The following is a 23,144-nucleotide window of genomic DNA, read 5'->3' as shown; positions in this document are numbered from 1 at the left end:
TGAATTCTGTCACTCATCTTCTCTAGTCTGATGAGTCCATTTAACTACTTCATCACTGTGGGTATTAACATTTCAATTAATTCTTTTTAAAACCTTCATTAATCACAATCTTTAGAAGGGAAACTAATCTCCAGCGGTGAAGACATTCAGTTAATTACATTGCTCATACTGCTGTGCATTTAGACTCTAGACTTTTGCTCAGTTGATTTTTATTCCCCTGGTCAGTGTGCTATGTTTAGAGCTGGGCTTTTGGGTTTATTGTGGATTCAGCTTTGATGATGCAATTCCAGGTCTCCATGAGGTCTGGAGCTGGTTATAAGGTCATAGCCCTATCTAACCAGTAGGGCTACTGCCCCACACATCTTATAACACTTAGTAAACACTGGCCTCAAGGCCACCTGGGATTGTATACTCCTTCATGTGCTATCAAGTAGGAAATAATGAAAAACCAGTGTTGTAAAAATCCAGTGAGGTTGGTGTAACATGACTTCAGCCAATGCAAAGCTCACTGTTCTCTAGCCCTGCTACTTCAGGATGGGAACTGCAATCATTATCCCAAAGAGCAAATGATGATCATTTCTCCCCTTGCTTTCATGCATTCTTGCTTTTTATTCAATTTTCTCTCTCCTTCATTTACCTTCTCAGGTGTTCTGCCTTCTCTATGAATCCTGCTCCATTTTTACTTACTTCCTGGTCTGGAGGGTAGGTTTTTTTTCTACAAAAGGCAGGATTTGCGACCCCTTCTCAGTCACAATGCTCAGTTGGGTGATAAAGCCATTTAACCAATGCTAAGCAACATGAGTAAGAGTGAGATATGGAACAAAAATATAGACCATGAGTTTAAGCCAGAAAAAAGTGACAGAAACAGGAAGAAAGAGTAACATTGCACTAGGTGTTCAATCCTGCTTTTATGCAAGTTCGATGGTGTTAAATTTTTATTTAAGGATTTGACCTGATACCAATTGGTGACAAAAGGCCTTTATAGTTACACAGCAGAGATCAAAACAATGTAGTATATCATGTCAGCAGATTATGGTCCCAATAGGTTATTACCCACATGGGCAATTGGCAGAAGAGCATGCAATGTCCTCGTAGTCTACCATCTCTTGTCTAGGCAAGTGTTAGGCTCCAGCCAGCATTTATGTCCACTTGCACAGCCAGATATCTTCTTGACTAGGCAGGTGTTAGGCTTATTTAGCCAGCATTTGCATCCACTCACACAAGTCATTCTACTTTGTCTTCTCCTCTACTTCTGCAATGGGCCTATCATAATGCTTCCTCTTTATTCTCTGAAGTGTTGATGATCCCTGATTATCCGACTCCAGGAATCCAATCATCTCGATCTTTGCTAGTTTAAGCTTATCGAGTTTCATATGTCCATTCATCTGTGTCCACATACGGTAGAGGCATCCCTTCTCTCTACCAGCTTTAGTCTGCTACATCATTCACTTGCTCATGCATGTACGAGCTGAGCTTATCAATCTTTTACAGACAATAGCAATTGTTGATGTGGCTCACAAATTTCTGTTAGTTATCAATCGCAAACACTTCCCTAAAACCACCAGCCTGTTTAGACAGAGAGGTCTGTTCAAACATGCAGTTTACATTTTAAAATTTACTCAGATTACTGCATTGTCAAAGGCAGAGTCCTACCCTTACAATGTTATCTCAGCAAATGAATCAGTAAAACAATTATCAGCAAATTAATCCATGATTTTATAATTGGATTATGTTGGGAATCTACACAAGCAGGCTTGACTGTATCTGTGTGGGCTTATTTTTATATATTGAATGCTGACTGTAAAATGGATATTTGGCCAAGCTTTTATGTACAAACTAAACACAACCCACCTGATCAAAACTTTTTATGGTTGAGGTTTGGGTGAGAACAGACATCACTGACTGAATGGCAAATGCAAAAACTTGGGAACATCTCGTCTCGTTGAGAAATAGATGGGCATAAGAAAGGTATTTTTTGAAACCAATTAATCTTTGTTGATGTGGTTATAGCTACTATGACTGTGATTTGCTGCTAGCCACTGTGACAGCAGGGAAGTAATTTGGAAACACATAAAATAGTATTGATGCATGCTTTTTCCAATTGATTTAAAGGAGTAGTAATTCATAAATGAACCTGGAATGGATCAGTTTGGGTAACTTCACATTTTGCATTCAATTGAGCACTCTTCTCATTCTATATTCAGTCAGTTAGGCCATCAATGTTGCTGTAACATCTTTTTGGTGTCTGTATTTAATATAATTTATTCAAAATCTCACTATCTTTTATTAAAATCTACCTTTGTTATGTCATATTTAATTAAATAATAAAAATGTTTTTTATGGAGGAACAGGTGACCTTACACAAAGACTATAACCTCTTGTGGCGCTTTTTAATAATAAACCTTTTTAGGGTTCTTTTGTCCTTGATCTTAAATGGTTGATCCTATTGAGTTTGTGCCTAAAGATAACATGTTTGGATGTCATCCACTTTAGGTTGGAAACATAGAAAATATAGAAACATAGAAAATAGGAGCAGGAGTAGGCCATTCATCCCTTCGAGCCTGCTCCACCATTCATTATGATCATGGCTGATCATCCAACTCAGTAGCCTGTTCCCACTTTCGCCCCATATCCTTTGATTCCTTTGAACTCAAGAGCTATATCTAACTCCTTCTCGAAAATATACAGTATGAGATCCCCCCTCCCTCTTCTGAACCTCCAGCAAATATAATCCTAATCAACTCAATCTCTCCTTATACATCAGCCCCGCCATCCCAGGAATCAGTCTGGTAAACCTTCTCTGCACTCCCTCTATAGCATTAACATCCTTCCTCAGATAAGGAGACCAAAACTGCACACACTATTCCAGGTGTGGCCTCACCAAGGCCCTGTCTAATTGCAGCAAGGCATCCTTGGAACTTCTACATATGTAAGATGTTCCAATGGGCTTCAGGAAAGCCTTTTTCATTCTACAGGGAAATTATAATCCCAGTAAATGCTTAATTGTGGTTCACTCCATTTCTAACAATCTGTTTTAAAAGAATGCCTAAAAGAATATTTGTTAAATAATTTCCCAAACAGCCATATTTTGGCACACAGCCCTTGTGTTCATTTTGCAAATTAATATAGTCAGTTATATTGTGATATCAATCTAACGCCAGAACGTTGACTGGCATCACCTAATCACCACTTGATGTATCGCATCTACTCCTTTCCTATTTTCAACTTTGTTCCATGGATTTTGGTACTTTTTTTTACATAGTGCGTGGTAATGACCTGGAACTCGCTGCCTACGAGAATGTTGGGAGCAGAGATGATGAATGATTTCAAATGGAAATTGGATAGGAACTTGAGGGAAATAAACTTGCAGGGCTACAGGAATAGAGCAGTGGTACAGGACTGATTGGATTGCTCTACAAAGAGCAGGCATGGACTTGAAGGGCTGAATGGCTATCTTCTGTGCTGTAAGGACTCTATGACCTTATGGGCTGCATTTAGTGGAGGTGACAGGGATGCCACCGCCAGGGTCATAAGCGGGGGGAGCAACCCCACGTTGAAGGGCGGTGGGACCCGGTGCCACATTTTGCTGGCAGCAGCCAGTTAACTGGCTGCCGCCAGGGCTTCCATCCCTACTAAGGGCATTGGCCTATCCCCAAAAGCTTCTGATCCAATCAGAGGACTGGCAGCTGAGCAGCCTGCTCCACTCACGGTTTCCATTGCTGGCGCTGCACCTGGAGGGATGAGGGTGCATTAATGGCTGTGTGCCCTCAAAGTCAGGTGAGTGAATTCTGGGGGAACCACAGCCAGTCAGGCAGACCCCTGCGAGGGGGTCAGGTGGGTTGCTGAGGGCAGGTGGCACCATTGCCGAGGTGCCCCTCTGTGCTCAAAAAGGAGAGGTCCTACCAGGAGCGCACTGGGACACTGCCAGCCAGTGGTAAAATGCAAATGGAGACAGGAAGAGGCCCTTAATTGGCCAAAGTGGCTCAGTTGGGCTCTGGGCGAGCGTGCTGTCTGCCAGCCTTCCTGCCGCTGGAAATATGGCATGGGTGAAATGTCAGGCACACCAGTCGATGCCCATCCCCAAAGAGCTGGTAAAATTCAGTCCTATGACACTACTTCACCTCAGTTTGGCAATACAGTAGAATCCAGCTTCACTGGTTGCAATAATTTGGATATAGCACACACGTGTCAAATAGCAATGCTGCATTGCATTGAATTTTATGTATTGACACTCATTTTTATTGCTCATTCCAAGTCAGATACCACTCAGAATTGAATGCTGCTTATAAAATCCAGCAACACACCCGCCCCCCCCCCAGCCCCTCCCCCCACAACCTCACTTCCCTAGAGATCCAGGACTCAGCTACTTAAGGGAGCAAAGCTTCATATGGGAAATCAATCAGGCAATTTAAACCCATGATCCTGAGCCATTTTCCTGGGGGGTCCCAGTGGTATCTCCACACTGCCGATGCAGACCAGCGCTGCCAGAAATAAAATCCAGTGGTGTTGCAGTGTGGCACTCATTGTAGCACCTCAAAGTAACAGAGCGCTGAATGCTGCTGGCGTAGACAGGGCTCAGAATAAGGGTTTCATGCCTGCAAACACAGTGCTCACCATTTTTATTTCTAGCCATAAATTTGGAACAATGATTACATTTATTGGCTCCCACTGACTTGTAGTGTGAATAAGCCTTGAAAGGAACACCTTTACTATTATTCTCCTGTCATTTATGAAGGTTGGCCTGGTCGAACATCATTACCACAATTATCAGGTTGTGGGACTGGACTTTTATCAGATATTTTCCGTTTTGCATGAGTTACTAAATCAAACACTATATGCAAATTGTACTTGATTAAAAACAAAATTCTGCTTTGTTACCTGTCATTAAAAGGCATTCTAGGTTTAGAGGGCTTTTTTAATGACAATTTTCAATAGGTTACTCAAATAAAATGCTCTACCGAGGGTTAAGAATGCCTGCTGCTGCTGCACTGTGGAGAACATTGGCTTGGACTGTTGAATATATTTCACAACAAGGGAACCATAATTGTTTCTCCTGGCTGCAGTTTGCTTCAGGTACAATTAAACCATTGTGATCAGCTTGCATTCTGTGGCTGTTACTGCAGAACAGGCACAGAATTTTAGTTCATCAATAAAACACTAGAGCATGCTGTTGGTTCCCGATTTTTGTAAAGCCTTTTGGCAGTCTTAGACTTTTTTTTCTGCATGTTGACAGTGCATTAATCTAGCAACCAGAGACAGTCATGTTGGACAATGAGCGAGTAGAAGATTAATGCTGGAATATTTGCATGTACCCCTTCTGTTCACTGAAGCTTTAACCACTAATATTCCCAAATCATGCAGACCAGATGTCACTGCTCGTGGTGTGTGAGTCAAGTGCTGGATGTTGCCTGTTTAAAAAACTACTTAAATCCCTCTCTTTGGAATGGAAGTTTCTGTAAAGCGTTTCTTCAATAACTGTTCCTCTCTTTCAGGGGATAGAATTACAAATCTCAAAAATAGGAAACTGCCTTTTTTATTGAAAAATTGTTGTCATTTTAGGGCTTGCTGTTTAGAACATAAAACATCATCACATCAAAGAATAAGAAAAAGCTGGTCAGATCATCAAAGCTTCTCCCGCCTGTGCCCTAACACTTCCTATTATAGTGCCTGGCAGCATTTTAAACTTTCCTAATGTTTTTGCTTCTATTATTCCACCTGCTGGATTATTCCACTTCATGAGAGTTTTATTCCTCAAATTTATATTTGATATTTTAACGATATATTTTATATTTTAAAACACTTTTCCCAAGGGGAGGATTGGGTATAAGAAGTGCTTGTGGATGTGTTCTGCCTGTATCTTTTTCTGGAATGTGGTCCTGATGGCTTCAGATGCTGAGTGCCTGTTTAAAAGCCTACTTATATCCCTCTGTTTGGGAGGGAAGTTCCTGTAATGTATTTTAAAATTACAATAAGCCCAGTTATTCCCACAGCCATGCTGATTACACTTCCTCCCATTCCGATTTCTGTAAGGCCTCTATTCCACTCTCACAGTTCCCCATCTCCATTGCATCTGTTATGACAATATCATCTTTCACATCATTGCTCCAGATACATCTTCCTTTTACTTTAACCGAGCTTTTCCCCCCACGGTGGTTGACAGGGCCTAAGGGAATGCACAAGGGTGGCCAGCTGATTTTTGTATGCAATACGGCATCATTTCTTTAATAAATTTGGTTTGGAATGTTTGTTTTGTGGTGGCCAAGCAGACGTTGTGATGGTGAGTGACAGGAAAAGTAAGGTGTGGATGGGAAATAGTGGTTGCAGTTACTGGTATTGCACTCAGCTAGGTTCTTCATGGGCATCACAGCCAGAAAGGGCTGTCTAAGTTGTCTACTCCCTTCAGCTTCCTTTTCATCCTCGTGTTCCTGCTCCTCAGCTGCTTGCCCTCGAGGTGGTGGCAAGAGATGCCCCTCAGGATGGTGAGACTGTGCAGCATGCAGCAGACCAGTGGCGCAGTGGTTAGCACCGCAGCCTCACAGCTCCAGCGACCCGGGTTCAATTCTGGGTACTGCCTGTGTGGAGTTTGCAAGTTCTCCCTGTGTCTGCGTGGGTTTCCTCCGGGTGCTCCGGTTTCCTCCCACATGCCAAAGACTTGCAGGTTGATAGGTAAATTTGCCATTATAAATTGCCCCTAGTATAGGATGGTGGTAGGGAAATATAGGGACAGGTGGGGATGTGGTAGGAATATGGGATTAGTGTAGGATTAGTATAAATGGGTGGTTGATGGTCGGCACAGACTCGGTGGGCCGAAGGGCCTGTTTCAGTGCTGTATCTCTAAAAACTAAATCTTGACACCCTCTCTGCTGAGTACTGCAGGGGTCCTCCTGAGCAGCAGAAACATTGGGCTCGATTTAATGCTCCCCTCCATGGCGAGTTTGAAGGTGGGGAGAGCAATTAAGTCTGTGGTGAGAAAGTCTGTGGACGGCCTTTCCGTCCTGCTGCCAATTGAAGCCCTTAGGTGGGCAATTAAGGCCAATTAAGGGGCTCTTCTTGCCGCCGCTAGTATTAGCCCAGCGGGGGTCGGGCCTGTTGCCATGCAGGAAGCACGGTGAATAAACCTGTGCAGGTTGCTTGCCAGCTCGCGGGGGCGAGGGGTGGGGATTGGGGGGATTCCTCATTTATAGTACTGAGTTCCTGTTTGAGGGACCCGGAGTTGGGAAGGGGGGATTCCCTTGAGACCCACACCCCTGCTCTTGCTGCCGACCCCACCCTACACTCCCCTCACCCATGGCCCCCATCCCACGAAACCCTTTCTGCTATCATTCATCTCCAGCCTGGGTCCATCAACGATCCGAAGCCTCAAATGGGTGTATTACTAGCAGCAGCCACTGCTTCCGCACTGGCGCTGATGAATAAAAGAGCTGACACCCCTGATTGGCCAGCAGCTCTCAGTGGGCAGTACTTCAGTCCCTGGGGTCCTTAATCCCGGGAAGGCCTGCTGCTGCCAGTTAAGTGCCTGATCAGCATGTAATGCAGTGGGTCTTCCTGAAAAGAGGTGGCGGGCGGGCTCTTGCCGGCTCTTCAGCTGGCAGGCGAGACCCCCCTCGCCTCTATTAAATACTGCCCATTGTTTCAGCATACCAACAGCCTGCTCTATGACATTTCATGTGGCAGCATGACTTTCCTTGTATGCATGCTGCCCACTTTTGCATGGGTTGTGCAGCGGAGTCATGAGCCATGTAGTCAGTGGATGGCCTTTGTCGCCCACTAGCCACCATTTTGTTTGCTGTACTGGCTCAAATGCAGTTGGCACAGCAGACTGCCACAGAATGACAGCATCAAGACTGCTGCCAGGATATTGGGCATTCACCTGCATGATTCACTGCCTATGGTCACACACAAGCTGGATGTTAAGGGAATAGAATCTTTTCGGTCCCAGTTTAGGGCAGAGTTGACATGCAGCACCTGCAAAGTGATGTGCATGCAGCCTATGGCTTTCTGCACCATGGGAAAACCTGCAATCCTAGCGAAAGTGCATGCTTGCTCTCCCTGCTACCTCTGGCTACCTGAGTAAATGAAATGTAGTTAGTTCACATTGAACAGAGAGTCTCAGTGACCTCCGTTACACAACAGTGGATGGCAAACTGTGGGATGTTGCAAATATCTCCAGCTCCAGCCTAGAAGGAGCCAGATGCATAAAAGTTCATTGCCATGGTTGCCTTCATAGCCACTGGGAATGCAGTCCTTGTCCTGCGCCGAGGTTGCAGTTGTGGCTCCAGCAGGTGGCATATTTCATTGAGGATGTCCTTACTAAAGTGCACGGTGTCTCACATATTGTTCCTCGCTGAGGTTCAGGTCAGAGAATTGCTCCCTGAACACCCTGGGCAGATAATCCTGCTGAGAGCCCTTTTCTCCTTCCTCCTCCTTTTCCCTCTTCCAGCAGTGTGTCCTGCTCTGCATAACCTCTGTTCAGTCTTCAAGTCATGCTGTATTCCAAGGGGAATGCCCACTTGTACATTGATGTCTGGTAACAACTGAAATCAGCAAAGAAATCCTTGAGCACCTGCCACACCACTCCTTGTAGGCTTTTGCAAGTTAAAACAACAATGCAAAGAATCAAACACTTGCAGAATCATAGCAACAGATAGAAGAAATCAACCAGCAACTAAGCTGCAAGTAGTTGATGATCCCTTTCAGTTGTGAAAAGTTAACAGAGTGCATTAGCTGGCGTATTGGGCTCCAAAATGGCACTGCTGGTGTCAAATCAGCATTGCACACTGACATCATAATGTTCCTATTGCGCATACTTCTAGTGGATGTTCACTTTGTGCATGCTAATGCTCTCACCAATATGGTGTCTGATGCTATTCACCCCACCGCTGTGCACGTGTGCTGCAGACACCATTTTGAATCTCTAAGGGCACTTGTCATGCTCAAAAAATGGGTTCTAACGAGCCCAATTTCTCAGTCCTTGCCTTTACTCACCATTTCTTCCAAATGACTGAAGCTGAGAAAGGGAGTTTGTTTCGAGCTGAATTCTGGGTGCAGACTCAGATCCCGCCATTTACTAAGGTCTGAGCCCAGCATAACCAAAGTTTTCTGTTTCATACTTTACCTGTAGCAGTGAGTTCTCATTCACCGTCTTGTTTCATATTCCTTATGGTTCCACAAATAGGGGAAAGTAAAAGGAAACTAACAGTGGCATGAACATATCTGGGAATTATGCTGTCAGAAAACGTATGTTGACAAATACTGCTTCAACCTTTGTGACATGCGGCAAAAAGCTAGCTGTAAATTTGAAGCTCAGATTACATTGTTCCACGCATATTCTGCCAGTTATCATTACTCATGTATTTCTACATCTCTTGGCGTACTGAGACTACTGTACTGTGTAGCCTGTTTGATTTAATATGCAGTCATCTTAAAAGAACAAACCAAAATTATAACAACCCACCAGGCTTGACATGCAGAGCTGAGCTTTCCTGTTGGTGTGGTTTGTAAAAGGAGAAAGCCAGCAATGTATTAAGTCATATGAACCAAGGAAGGTACCAAGTTTGATTCTTGGTCTGTGCTGGATTAGTTCACCTTACCCTGAGCAGCACTACAAGGGAGGGGGGAAATCAGCCAGGGTTCCTTCTCGACATTGATATCCAGTGACGTGAATGTTGGAATGTGAACAGGATTTGGCGCTGATGTTGTCTGTGGATAAATGACTCACTTAAGCTCACCATCTATTGCCACACATCAACATTGGCCACCTGGATGATGTGTCTGAGTGCTGCTTGCGGCCAAGGAACCATACCAAGCTACAGTCATTGCCTTTGGGAAAAGAGAGAGCAAATGGCAAGTAAACAAGGAAAGCAGCATCCAGAGATTCTCTGAAGTAGCAGTATAACCTGAACCAGACATCCGGCAAAACTTCCAATTGTGTGTCTGTGGTTGTTTCCCAAAGGACTTGCTGTCTTCCAAGGGATGAGGCTGGTTGAAGCTGAGTATGATAAAAGGCAAAGGAAGGAAAACAAGAAGATCGAAGCCCCTCATAGTGCTAGCTTTTATCTTGTACTAGGCAAGGAAATACAACATTGTGCATAAAAGGTTCATGGTTTGTTTCATAGTGTTGAGTGGGAAATAAATAATTTAGCAAAAGCTAACAGCTTGCTCTGATTGAAAGACATTGATTCTGAGCATAAGTGAAACAAAGACATGAATTTTTTAGAGAGACATTAGAAACAGTTCTTGGAATTGTGCAGGGGAACAGTCCAAGCCACTTCAGGTCATGTTATAATCAAGATTGTAGTCCAGAAGAAAAGCACAAGAACTTCAGTACTTCAGTCTCCAGAATAATGGTACTAATATTTATTCCAGGGTTTCAGAATTCCTTGTGGAGTAGAGTAACTATGAAAATTAGCCACCCTCCCCACCCACCACTGTGTCCCCCCACACCCATACACACATATCTGATCTGTAATAAATCTGCAGTAAAATTGCTCAGAATCATAGAATAGAATCAGAGAATGGTTACAGCACAGAATAAGTCCATTCAGCCCATCATGTCCCTGCTGGCCCTTTCAACTTCACCACCTCTTCCCTTTAGCCCTGTAAATTTTTTCCCCTCAGGTGCTTAACCAATTTCCTTCTGAAAGCCATGATTGAATTTGCCTCCACCACACTCTCAGTGCATTCAAGATTCTAACCACTTGCTGCGTAAATAAGATTTTCCTCATGTCACCATTGCTTCTATTGCCATTCACCTGATATTGGTGTCCTCTGGTTCTTGACCCTTCCACCAGTGGGAACAGTTTCTCTCTATTTACTTTGTCTAGCTTCCTCATGATTTTGAACATGTCTATCAAATCTCCTCTCAACCTTCCCTTCTCCAAGGAGAACAACCCTGCTTCTCCAGTCTATCCATGAAATTGTAAAGGTTCACCATAACTTCCTTGCTTTTGTACCCTCTATGCTTCTATTTTAAAAAGCCCAGGATCCTGTATGCTTTTTTAACCACTTTCTCATCCTGCCACCTTCAACAATTTGTGCACTTATACCCCCAGATATCTCTGTTCCTCCACCCTGTTTAGAATTGTACCCTTTTATATTGGCTCTCCTTGTTCTTCTGAACAAAATGTATCACTTCACACTTCTCTGCATTAAATTTGATCTGCCACGTTTCTGCCCATTCCACAAACTTGTCTCTTGAAGTCCATCGCTATCCTATTCATAGTTCACAATACTTCCAAGTTTTGTGTTATCTGCAGATTTTGAAATGTTGTCCTGTACACCCAAGTCTAGGTCATCAATGTATAATCACGAAAAGCAGTGGTCCTAATATCAACCCCTGAGGAACTCCATTGTATACCTTTCTCCAGTCTGAAAAACCATTCACCACTACTCTCTGTTTCCTGTCACTTAGCCAACTTCATATCCATGCTGCCACAATCCCTTTTATTCCATGGGCTTCAACTTTGCTGGCAAGCCGATTATGTGACAATTATTGGGTGTATTCTTACACTTTTTTTTGAACAAGGGTGTAGCATTTGCAATTCTCCAGTCCTCTGGCATCACCCATTTATCTAAGAAGAAATATAAGATTATGGCTAGTGCCTCCATAATTTCTTCTCTTCCTTCCCTCTCTATCCTCAGATGCATCCCATTTGGTCCTGGGGACTTATCTACTTTAAGTACAGCCAGCCTTTCTAATACTTCAGCTTTATCAATTTTTAGCCCAATTCAGTGTTTCAATTACCTCCTCTTTTACTATGACTTTGGCAGCATCTTCCTCGATTAGGATAGATGCAAAGTACTCATTTGGTACCTTAGGCATGCCGTCTGCTTCCATGATCCTCTTCTTGGTTGCTAATTGGCCCCATCTCTCCTGTTAATACTCTTACTGCCTATTGAACACTTTTGGATTCCCTTTTATGATAACTGCTAGTCTCTTCTCATGCTCTCTCTTTGCGTACTTCTTTCCCTTTTCACTTTCCCTCTGAACTTTCCATATTCAGCCTGGTTCTCACTTGTATTATCAACCTGATATCTGTCATATGCACCCTTTTTCTGCTTCATCTTACTCCCTATCAAATTTGTCATTCAGGAAGCTCTGGCTTTGGTTGACCTACCTTTCCCCCTAGTGGGAATGTACCTCAACTTCTTCTTCTTCTTTGGGCTCCTTGTCTCGAGAGACAAGTAAGCGCCTGAAGGTGGTCAGTGGTTTGTGAAGCAGCACCTGGAGTGGCTATAAAGGCCAATTCTAGAGTGACAGACTCTTCCACAGGCGCTACAGATAAAATTGGTTGTCGGGGCTGTTACATAGTTAGCTCTCCCCTTGCGCTTCTGTCTTTTTTCCTGCCAACTGCGAAGTCTCTTCGACTCGCCACACTTTAGCCCCACCTTTATGGCTGCCCGCCAGCTCTGGCGATCACTGGCAACTGACTCCCACGACTTGTGATCAATGTCACAGGACTTCATGTCGCGTTTGCAGACGTCTTTAAAGCGGAGACATGGACGGCCGGTGGGTCTGATACCAGTGGCGAGCTCGCTGTACAATGTGTCCTTGGGGATCCTGCCGTCTTCCATGCGGCTCACATGGGCAAGCCATCTCAAGCGCCACCGGGTCAGTCGGGTGTATATGCTGGGGATGTTGGCTGCCTTGAGGACTTCTGTGTTGGAGATACGATCCTGCCACCTGATGCCAAGGATTCTCCGGAGGCAGCGAAGATGGAATGAATTGAGATGTCGCTCTTAGCTGACATACGTTGTCCAGGCCTCGCTGTGGTAGAGCAAGGTACTGAGGACACAGGCTTGATACACTCGGACTTTTGTGTTCTGTGTCAGTGCACCATTTTGCCACACTCTCTTGGCCAGTCTGGACATAGCAGTGGAAGCCTTTCCCATACCCTTGTTGATTTCTGCATCAAGAGACAGGTTACTAGTGATAGTTGAGCCTAGGTAGATGAACTCTTGAACTACTTCCAGAGTGTGGTCACCGATATTGATGGATGGAGCATTTCTGACATCCTGTCCCATGATGTTTGTTTTCTTGAGGCTGATGGTTAGGCCAAATTCATTGCAGGCAGCCGCAATCCTGTTGATGAGTCTCTGCAGACACTCTTCAGTGTGAGATGTTAATGCAGCATCGTCAGCAAAGAAGAGTTCCCTGATGAGGACTTTCCATACTTTGGTCTTCGCTCTTAGACGGGCAAGGTTGAACAACTTGTCACCTGATCTTGTGTGGAGGAAAATTATTTCTACTGAAGACTTGAACGCATGTGAGAGCAGCTGGGAGAAGAAAATCCCAAAAAGTGTGGGTGCCAGAACACAGCCCTGTTTCATGCCACTCAGGATAGGAAAGGGGTCAGATGAGGCTTTGCTATGCTGAATTGTGCCTCTCATATTGTCATGGAATGAGGTGATGATACCTAGTAGCTTTGGTGGACATCCGATCTTTTCTAGTCGTCTGACGAGACCACATCTGCTGACGAGGTCAAAGGCTTTGGTGAGATCAATGAAAGCAACGTAGAGGGGCATCTGTTGTTCGCGGCATTTCTCCTGTAGCTGACAAAGAGAGAACAGCATGTCAATGGTGGATCTCTCTGCTTGAAAGCAACACTGTGCCTCAGGGTAGACACGCTCAGCCAGCTTCTGGATCCTGTTTAAAACGACTCGAGTGAAGACTTTCCCCACTATGCTGAGCAAGGAGATTCCACGGTAGTTGTTGCAGTCACCGCGGTCACCCTTGTTCTTAAGAAGGTGATGGTATTGGCATCACGCATGTCCTGTGGTACTGCTCCCTCATCCCAGCACAGGCAAAGCAGTTCGTAGAGTGCTGAAAGTATAGCAGGCTTGAAGCTAAAGACCAGTTCTATGAGGAACTCCATAATATCATTAGTAGCATCCCCAATACCGAACATCTGTTCCTGTTGGGGGACTTTAATGCCAGGGTTGGGGCCGACCATGACTCATGGCCCTCCTGCCTTGGGTGCTATGGCATTGGAAGGATGAATGAGAATGGACAGAGACTGCTTGAGTTGTGTATCTATCATAACCTCTGCATCACCAACTCGTTCTTTCACACTAAACCCTGTCACCAGGTTTCATGGAGACACCCAAGATCACGTCGCTGGCACCAGCTGCACCTCATTGTCACAAGGCGAGCCTCTTTAAACAACTTTCAAATCACACGCAGCTTCCACAGTGTGGACTGCGACACTGGCCACTCCCTGGTGTGCAGCAAGGTTAGACTCAAACCAAAGAAGCTACATCACTCCAAGCAGAAGGGCTGCCCGCGCATCAACACGAGCAGAATTTCTTATCCACAGCTGTTTCTTAAGTTTCTAAATTCACTTGAAAAAGCCCTTCAAAACACTCCTACAGGGGATGCAGAGACCAAGTGGGCCCACATCAGACACGCCATCTATGACTCAGCAATGACCACCTATGGCAAACGTGTGAAGCAGAATGCAGACTGGTTTCAATCTCACATTGAAGAGCTGGAACCTGTCATAGCCACTAAGCGCATTGCACTGCTGAACTACAAGAAAGCCCCCAGCGAGTTAACATCTGTAGCACTTAAAGCAGCTAGAAGCACTGCACAAAGAACAGCCAGGCGCTGCGTAAATGACTACTGGCAACACCTATGCAGTCATATTCAGCTGGCCTCAGACACCGGAAACATCAGAGGAATGTATGATGGCATTAAGAGAACTCTTGGGCCAACCATCAAGAAGATCGCCCCCCTCAAATCTAAATAAGGGGACACAATCACTGACCAATGCAAGCAAATGGACCACTGGATGGAGCACTACCTAGAACTGTACTCCAGGGAAAATGTTGTCACTGAGACCGCCCTCAATGCAGCCCAGTCTCTGCCAGTCATGGATGAGCTGGACATACAGCCAACAAAATCGGAACTCAGTGATGCCATTGATTCTTTAGCCAATGGAAAAGCCCCTGAGAAGGACAGCATTACCCCTGAAATAATCAAGAGTAGCTCAACTATACCTCAACTATCTCCTCTTTAAAGGCAGATCATTGTTCTGTTACAATTTTGCCTGCCAATCTTTATTTCCAATTTACCTGTGCCAGATCCATTGCCACCCCACTGAAATTGACCCTCCTCCAACTAAGTATGAGTTTGGGGTTAATCAGGCACAAAAATCATCTCAGGTTCTGTATTGTCCTCATTTTCCACTACCTCAAAATGTGTAAACACAGAAATTACAACATAAACTTCAAAAACCCAGAGACAAGCAAAACTGGTCAAAATAGCATTGTCCAAAATGATCGATTAGTGATGATAATTCTGTTGGATAGGGCTCATTAAAGCCTGTTCGATTCTTAAAATGGCTTCCAGCATCACAGTAGTTGGAGAATGATAACATGAACATTGGTGAGGGAGAGAGGGCTGGAGGACTGGATGGATGGAGGGAGGGAAGAAGGAAGGAAGGAAGGAAAGAAACACGAGATGGCTCCGCAAACAGCAATGGCATAATGACCAGATGATCTATTTTAGTGAGGTTTGACAGGGATTTTGTCAGGGATTTTGCCAGGGAGCAATGTGTAAATGGTTCATATTTGGACTTGCAGTTAATTTAAGACAGCACTATGGAAAATAAGATTTTTTTTGTACATTCTGTAACAAGCTGCTGTTTTTCTGTAAACTGCTGAGGTTAATAATCGAATCGTTTCCAATCCACAAACTGAATTTATATTTCAGTGCAAGAGCAACATAATTGATGAATCTGTCTTAATAATGTTTCAGGTGTGTTTATGAAATGCTACACCACAGTCCAATGTATAGCAATGGTACCAAGACTGTGGGCTGGATTTTAGGAGCCCACCGCCAATCTCGGAGACGAGCTTAAAAATGGCGGCCCACCCGCGCGAGAGGCACGCCAAAGAGCCAATGCAATCTCAAGCGTGGCGGCTCTTTTAAATAGCTGGGGTGGCCCACCGTCCCCAATCTCGTGGAGGGGTTGGGCTGACCATCCCCGGCAATGGCATCAACTGTCTATGCGCAGGCGCTGGCACCATTTTTAAAGGGCAGCCAGCCCTGCTGGTCAAAATTAGATAAATAAATTTCTAACTCCCATTACATTAACTATTTGCCCTTACCCCCCCACAACACACTTACACTTTAAATCTGACCTACCCCGCAAAACTGTACAAAGTTTAAGATTCAACCCTTCCCAGCATCCCCGACACCCATTATGTATATTTCACCCAGTGCCTCCACCCCCGCACTGGCAAACCTACCTCCTCCCCCCTCCCCACCAGAGTGGTGCCACGTTTCCCCGGACGGGGATCCGAAGGCACGAGTGTGCCGGCCGCCGCACTGAAGATTGCGGTGGGCCTTCAAAATTCGCAGGCAAGTCTATTTAAATGTAATAATTTTATTCACTTGAATATTTAAATTGTGGTCCCGTTGCCCAGCGGCAGGGTGCCACCACGGAGCCTTGCCGCCGCTAGAAGGATCCGGCTAGGCCCTCATGACATTGAGGTCTGTGGCGGGCCTCATCCGGAGCCACCTTCAGGCTTCTCCCTGCCATGGAACCCAATGCCAGGGCGAGGACAAAATCCAGCCCTGTGTTCTAAAACAATTGACAAAAGCAATTACAAATTGAGTGTGCTGGTCTTAGTAATTTGTTCACAATCACAATCAATTAATGAACTAAGATTGAAATGCCAAGTATCCATCAAATCCAGGTTTACAATAACAAATGTTTAATAAAAATTGTATAATTTAAAATTGGAGCATATAAAAAAGAACTAGCAAAAAACTTAAAGGAATATTTAAGTTTTAGTATATTGCATCAATTAAAAATCTGTAATGTATTTTTTTAACTAAATGAATTTTAAACAGATTAATAACTTCTGCATCTAAACCAGTGCTGCCATTTTCACTGTTGAATGAGCTGAACAGTAGCCACTTATTCCTGCCTCTGCAGTGCACCCTAACCCATTTCACTGTCTATGATCATCAGCAATGATAGCTTCTGTGGAAGGATTGATTAGAGATATGGTTGTATAACTGCAGTGAGAAGGAAGACATGGCTGTAAAAAGATCTTCATCCAATTATGCAATTTTACAGCGTGGCACTCCTTTCAGCCTCAGGAAGTATATAGTACAGACAATTTTTTTCCTTGCCACGGAAGGAATCTTGCCAAGCCTCCCCATCCACAGGTCTTATGAAAGTAGTCTGTGTGACATGCCTATTGATTTTCTATCTTTTCTCATTGGGTAATAGCCAGCTTTCACTCATTACCTCTTACTCATGTCGGCAATGTGATCCGAATCTTACTGTGTGGTGAATCATCATAAGCACAAACCTACGTTGCATTTTCCTGTGGTGCATCAGACCATTGTGCCAATCCAGTGTGCTATAAAGTAAGATTTGTTGCCACACCTGGGAACAAATCGGATGAGTAATGAGTGAAAGGGACACTAAATTCTCGTAGTCAAATGCTTCCTTTCATTACAATACTCACTATGATCATATTTAATGTTTCCCATTCTACTCAGAGCAATGTGTTCTCACTTATTCAAGGCACCTGGGTCATCATTCCATGTTCTTTTTGTACACAAATGATGTGATGGTGTAATTAAGTAAAATGAATGATTTGTTCTTTGTTACTCATTCAACTGCAAAATGAACAACTTGTTGAGATTTTTTTTTCACTGCATTTTTTGTATCAAACATGCAAAATTCCCATTTGTTAATATTAATATTAATCAAAATAATGATTAAAAAAAACATTTGGCTGCAATGATTAGAGTAAAACTTTGTCTTGTGTCGTTTTAGTGAAAAATGCATTAGGAAGTCAAACAAAATGGCAATTAATTATTTTGACACATTTGTGTAGTTGCTGACTACTCCTGGAATGTTACTTCCTATTGCTGGTAACATTATCACATTCTAAACATAATTCTGCCTATAACATCCCAAACATCACCTATTGTTTCATCGGTGGGTAGCTCAATTATGAATTTAAATGTGCTGCCATTGGTTGCAACTTTTTATTTCACTTAATTTGCTGCATGGGATTCTGAATAAATCTCCTCCTCTTTCAGCTCGTGACATTATGAGAAGGACAAAGCTCTATCCTGAAGAGGAGATTCACCAATTTTATTGTCAAAGCCTCTCAGCATAGTTTAATGCAAAAACCCATTATTTCCAGCCTTTAATACAATATACACGTAGCAACGACTGGGATTTTGCATTCTACAATAAAGTGTTCTAACTAGTTCCAGATTTTATGGTCTGTGTCATCACCATTTTCAAGAAACTAATTTAATTAAAATAGCTTTCTTCCCTTCGGGTTAAGATCCCGGTGATTTTTTGTTTTCTGCTTACAGTAATGGAAAATATTGGCAGGAAGAATAATTGGCAATACCATCAGTGCACTACATAAATCTGAGTGTTTTGTCAGTTTTTTAAAAAGAAAAGCTTCTGGTTAAATTATTTTGATGGAATAGGTTTCAGGTTTTTTTTTAACTATTACTTCAAAACATCAATTTAAATTGTTTCTCTAGCCAACAATTTGTTTTTTAATGTCAGGCATCACGATTTCTTACTCAAGTAAATATAAATTTTAAAATGTATAACAAAAGAAATGGCAAATCTTTCTTTCTAGTTTTTCCTGAATTTTGGCGAAGAGCTGGGGATTTACAAGCAGTCATCTATCTAAAGCAAAACTTCCCCAGCAAACCTGGCACAGCAGATTGCCCACAAATTGAAGAGCCTGCCCAATTTTTATTCCATTGTTCTCAGAAAATCTGACAGTCTGTGAAACAAGTAGGTGATTCACTCTGCAAGATTACCTCTGGTCCACCCAAGTCTCTATGTATGTTTAACATAACTTCTCAGCTTTTCAATTCTTTTAATTACCCCCAGTGCTTTCTTTGCTTTCTTCATGCCCCTATTAATTTGTGTTGCTACTTTTAATGATTTGTAAGTCTGTATCCTCTGGTTCTTACCATCCGGCAAGTGGAGCAATCGGAGAACCCACTCGCTGCCACCAGCGAGAGGCCTGAACCATGTGATTGTTGGGCCTCATGCATTGACTTGGTGAGCAGTCCACATGTTTCCAGCACTGATAGGTAGCTCGCTAATTGGGAGGGGCAAGAATCCCATTGGACCATCCTCATAGCCAAGTCAACAGAGGACCATTAAAGGGGAGGGCCAAAGGTTAGACAGTAGTCAGGGTGATTTTTCTGGATATGCAGGACATGTAATCATGCTCATCCTGCTCCCACAAAAACTTCCACAAAGCTGAAGGTTGGCTTTTTCTGAGCAAGTTTCAGCGCTCCTTTTATGGATGCTGGTTTGACTGCTTACCACTCAGTGTCAGTGGATGGGGCTCATTTAGCACAGGAGTTACTCATTTTCAAGTAAAAATTAAATCGAGTCCCCTTGTATGACAAGGCACAAATGTTCCCTCTAAGCTGTGTATGTGCGCGGCCACACAGCAATCAGGAATGTGCTGTGCAGGGAACAAACAGACCATGCACAAGCAAGTTTCCCTTTAAGATATGTTCATGTGTGACTGTGCATCACTCCTAAATGGACCACACAGTGAAAACACGCCAAAGTCAGAGGGAACATTGCTTAGTTCCTTCCTTTGCAGAGGTTCTTGCCCGTTTCCAATGGGAACCCTGGCAGCCTATTTTGCAGGCCATTACAAAATTACAGAAAACACTAAGGCAGCAGAAAAACTGAGGACATTTTTTGTTGCAGTTTTGGTCTGCCCTTATTCCTGTGGATACACAGGTTAGCAGAGACATCCAAAGCATCCGATATCTTCTGACGTATTTTAAGCAATACTAAGGATGATCTGTTAGTTTATTGTAAATACAAAATAATTTGTGCCACGATAATCTGCAGGATTTTTTATTTATTCTTTTAAGCACGTTATATAAATTATATTGGCTTGAAGTGACACTGGTGTATGAGTAGCTGCCCTATTTTTGAAGGCCCTGAAATATGCATCAAATAACCAATTTTATTTTTATTTCTATGAAGAAACAATTGAATATTGTTACACATTCAAAATGAACACAATATGAGAATCATTCCTTTTCTGCTGATTATATCCTAGAAAATAGATTGGGTGTTATGTTTAGTTATAATCAATGGCACATTGAAGTTATTTCCTTCACAGATACAAGTATTTTAATATTTAATTCTGTAAAAAAAAATGTTTGCTTTAATGAGTTGCCACAACTATTCTGTTGCCTGCTGGGATTTTGTGCAGCTCAATGGCTGCGATAGATACTGGCAGAGAAGCTGCATTAATAGAATCTAATTAATAGCTCTATCATCCTTCCTTCGTAAGCAAGAAAAGAAATACACTTCATGGATTGAGGATGAAATTGGTCTTCACCAGAAGCGCAAAATGGACTTATAGCAAATCAATGCTCAGTTTTATATCATGCCCCGTTTTCTTTGCATTGAAGTCAACAGAAAAAAAAAACGGAGCATAGCACAAAATGGCTGCTGATTCGCCAAGGGCCTGAATTGTGGTACTGGTGAAGACCAATTTCACCCCCATTATCTTTTCATTCCCTCGTTGCTCTTTGTAGGCCTTGCTGTGTGCAAATTGGCAGCTGAGTTTCCCTGCATAACTGAAACTTTATTTCAATTGTACTTCATTGATTGTGAAGTGGTTTGGGAGGTTTGGCCGACTCCTGCTCCTAATTCGTATGTTCGTATGTGCTGAGATTCTGAAGGGCTCGAGACAAATGCAACTTCTTTCTTATGCCAAAATGGGGCGGGTACATTATGCCCATGAAACTTCTGAGCAGCTTTTCTTCTCAATGGTACCCCATTTTTCAGCATATAACATCAGTTATTATGCCATTTCAGTATAAGCTCAGCAAAACGCTAATGTTGGAAAACTGCAATTTTTTAAGATATCTGTCACAGTGTTACACTGAAAAAGATTCCAAGCATAGTATGTGGAGAAACTGCTGCACACTGTTACTGAAATCTTTATTTTAATGTAAACAGCATGACTTTGTATTTTAAAAAGTTCCATGGCTCTTTTATAAACATAGAAGGGCGGCGCAGTGGTTAGCACCGCAGCCTCACAGCTCCAGCAACCCGGGTTCAATTCTGGGTACTGCCTGTGTGGAGTTTGCAAGTTCTCCCCCTGTGTCTGCGTGGGTTTCCTCCGGGTGCTCCGGTTTCCTCCCACATGCCAAAGACTTGCTGGTTGATAGGTTAATTGGCCATTATAAATTGCCCCTAGTATAGGTAGGTGGTAGGGAAATATAGAGACAGGTGGGGATGTGGTAGGAATATGGAATTAGTGTAGGATTAGTTTTAATGGGTGGTTGATGGTCGGCACAGACTCGGTGGGCCGAAGGGCCTGTTTCAGTGCTGTATCTCTAAACTAAACTAGAATAATATTAAAATTTATGTATGAATTGATTATCCTTGAATAAGACTGCGTAATGCTGAAAATATTTTATGTGTTTCTAATTGTCTAAACCATTTTTAAGGTGGTTTGGCCATCAGTAATGTTGAACATTTTATGCAGTTATTGATCTGAGTGAATGAATATCTAAGCGAGTGATTAGTGATGCAAGTGTATGTTATTATGTTAGTAAAGATTTATGTTAATATCAACGGACTAAAGAAGCCTTACAGTTACAGTAATACCACAAGTTTTAATACTTTGAAGGATATTGCAGAATGTTCACAGCAAAGTTAAAGCAGAACAAACAAAAATATTCATCACTGCACAAAGACTCTGAGGTGGGAATTGTTATCTGGTTCTATTTGGTGCTTCTATTCCAGTCTGAAAAATGTAGTAATATTCCGATATGTACAAAAATGTTCCTGTTTTGATGCCAAAATTAGAATGCCATTGTAATGGCTTGTCATGAGACATGGATTGTATCTGGGCTATTTTGGGCAGATAAACAGGTATGTCAGATATCATCATAGTCATTGACACTGTGGGAGAGTTAGTCATCTTGGACAGATGTGGAGATGGTTCTCTTTGAAAAGGCAACAGACCAAAGATTGCATCTTCCCAGATTTTAGATAGTATGATGGAACCACTTGGATGAGGTTTTAAATATATAATTTGCCCTTTTTTTAATATTTTTTTTTTAATAAAAAATTTTTTAAAAGGGCAAATTATATTTTTCAAACCTCATCCAAGTGGTGATTCTTCACTTATGAGCTTAGTCATTGAGTGTGAGCAGGCTGTTTGGTTATGACTGCATTACTACTTCGGTTGTGAATATTTAGCTGAGCATTGCCAGAGATTGAACTTGCCACCTTCTGGTCTGTATGGTTTAGTGTTGCAGCACTCAGCAAGGCAAGGGAATACACAATAAGTGGCAGGGTATTGAGAAGTGTAGACGAACAGAGGGACCTTGGGTGCATGTTCACAGACCCTGAATGTGGCTGGACAGGTAGATAAAGTGGTCAAGAAGGCATGCGGGATACTTGCCTTTATTAGCCGAGGCACAGAATATAAGAGCTGGGAGGTTATGCTAGAACTTTATAAAACACTAGTTAGGACACAGCTGGAGTTCTGTGTGCAGTTCTGGTCATCACACTGTAGAAAAGATTGAATGTACTAGAGAGGGTACAGATGGGATTTACAAGGATGTTACCTGGACTGGAGAATGTTAGTTCTGAGGAAAGATTGCATAGGCTCGGGTTGTTTTCTTCAGAATAGAGGAGGCTGAGGGGACACCAAATTGAAGTGTATAAAATCGTGAATGGTCTAGATATTGTGGATAGGAAGGCCCTATTCCCCTTAGTTGAGGGTTCTATAACCAAGGGACACAGATTTAGGGTAAGAGATAGGAGGTTTAGAGGGGATTCAAGGGGAAATCTTTTCACCCAGAGGGTAGTGGGGATCTGGAATTCACAGCCTGAAAGGGTGGTAGAGGCAGAAACTCTCATAACATTTAAAATGTACTTGGATATGCGCTTGAAGTGCCATAACCTGCAAAGCTACGGACCAAGAGCTGGATGAATAGCTACTTGCCGGCCTCCTTCTGTGCTTTGAATGTCTATGCTTCTTGGGTGCCTCACTCTTACCTAGAGGTCCTGCTCTGTGATCTGAGGGGCTGCAGTGAGATGATATTTCCCAATGACGGGAGAAAGAGGACAAGCTCTCCAACG

The 23,144-nt window shown here is 43.0% G+C and overlaps 1 protein-coding gene across 7 annotated transcripts in view; it reads left to right on the top strand.

The window, feature by feature from the left end:
• The window catches only part of LOC137383840 (synaptotagmin-B), a 691,314-nt gene that overhangs the window by 404,018 nt on the left and 264,152 nt on the right, over positions 1-23,144 (top strand). Inside the window, exon 1 of one of the 7 annotated variants that reach the window (XM_068057133.1) lies at positions 1,934-1,968. The exons of the other annotated variants lie outside the window; for them this stretch is intronic. The gene's annotated coding sequence lies outside the window, so the exon portion shown is untranslated. Of the gene's footprint in view, positions 1-1,933; positions 1,969-23,144 lie in introns of those variants that run through there. 7 annotated transcript variants of the gene reach the window in all.

This window comes from Heterodontus francisci, chromosome 25 (genome assembly GCF_036365525.1).
Source record: "Heterodontus francisci isolate sHetFra1 chromosome 25, sHetFra1.hap1, whole genome shotgun sequence".
NCBI classification, from domain to species: Eukaryota; Metazoa; Chordata; class Chondrichthyes; order Heterodontiformes; family Heterodontidae; genus Heterodontus; species Heterodontus francisci.
The sequence above is the reverse complement of the archived record's forward strand: the minus strand, read 5'-3'. Positions and strand labels throughout refer to the sequence as shown.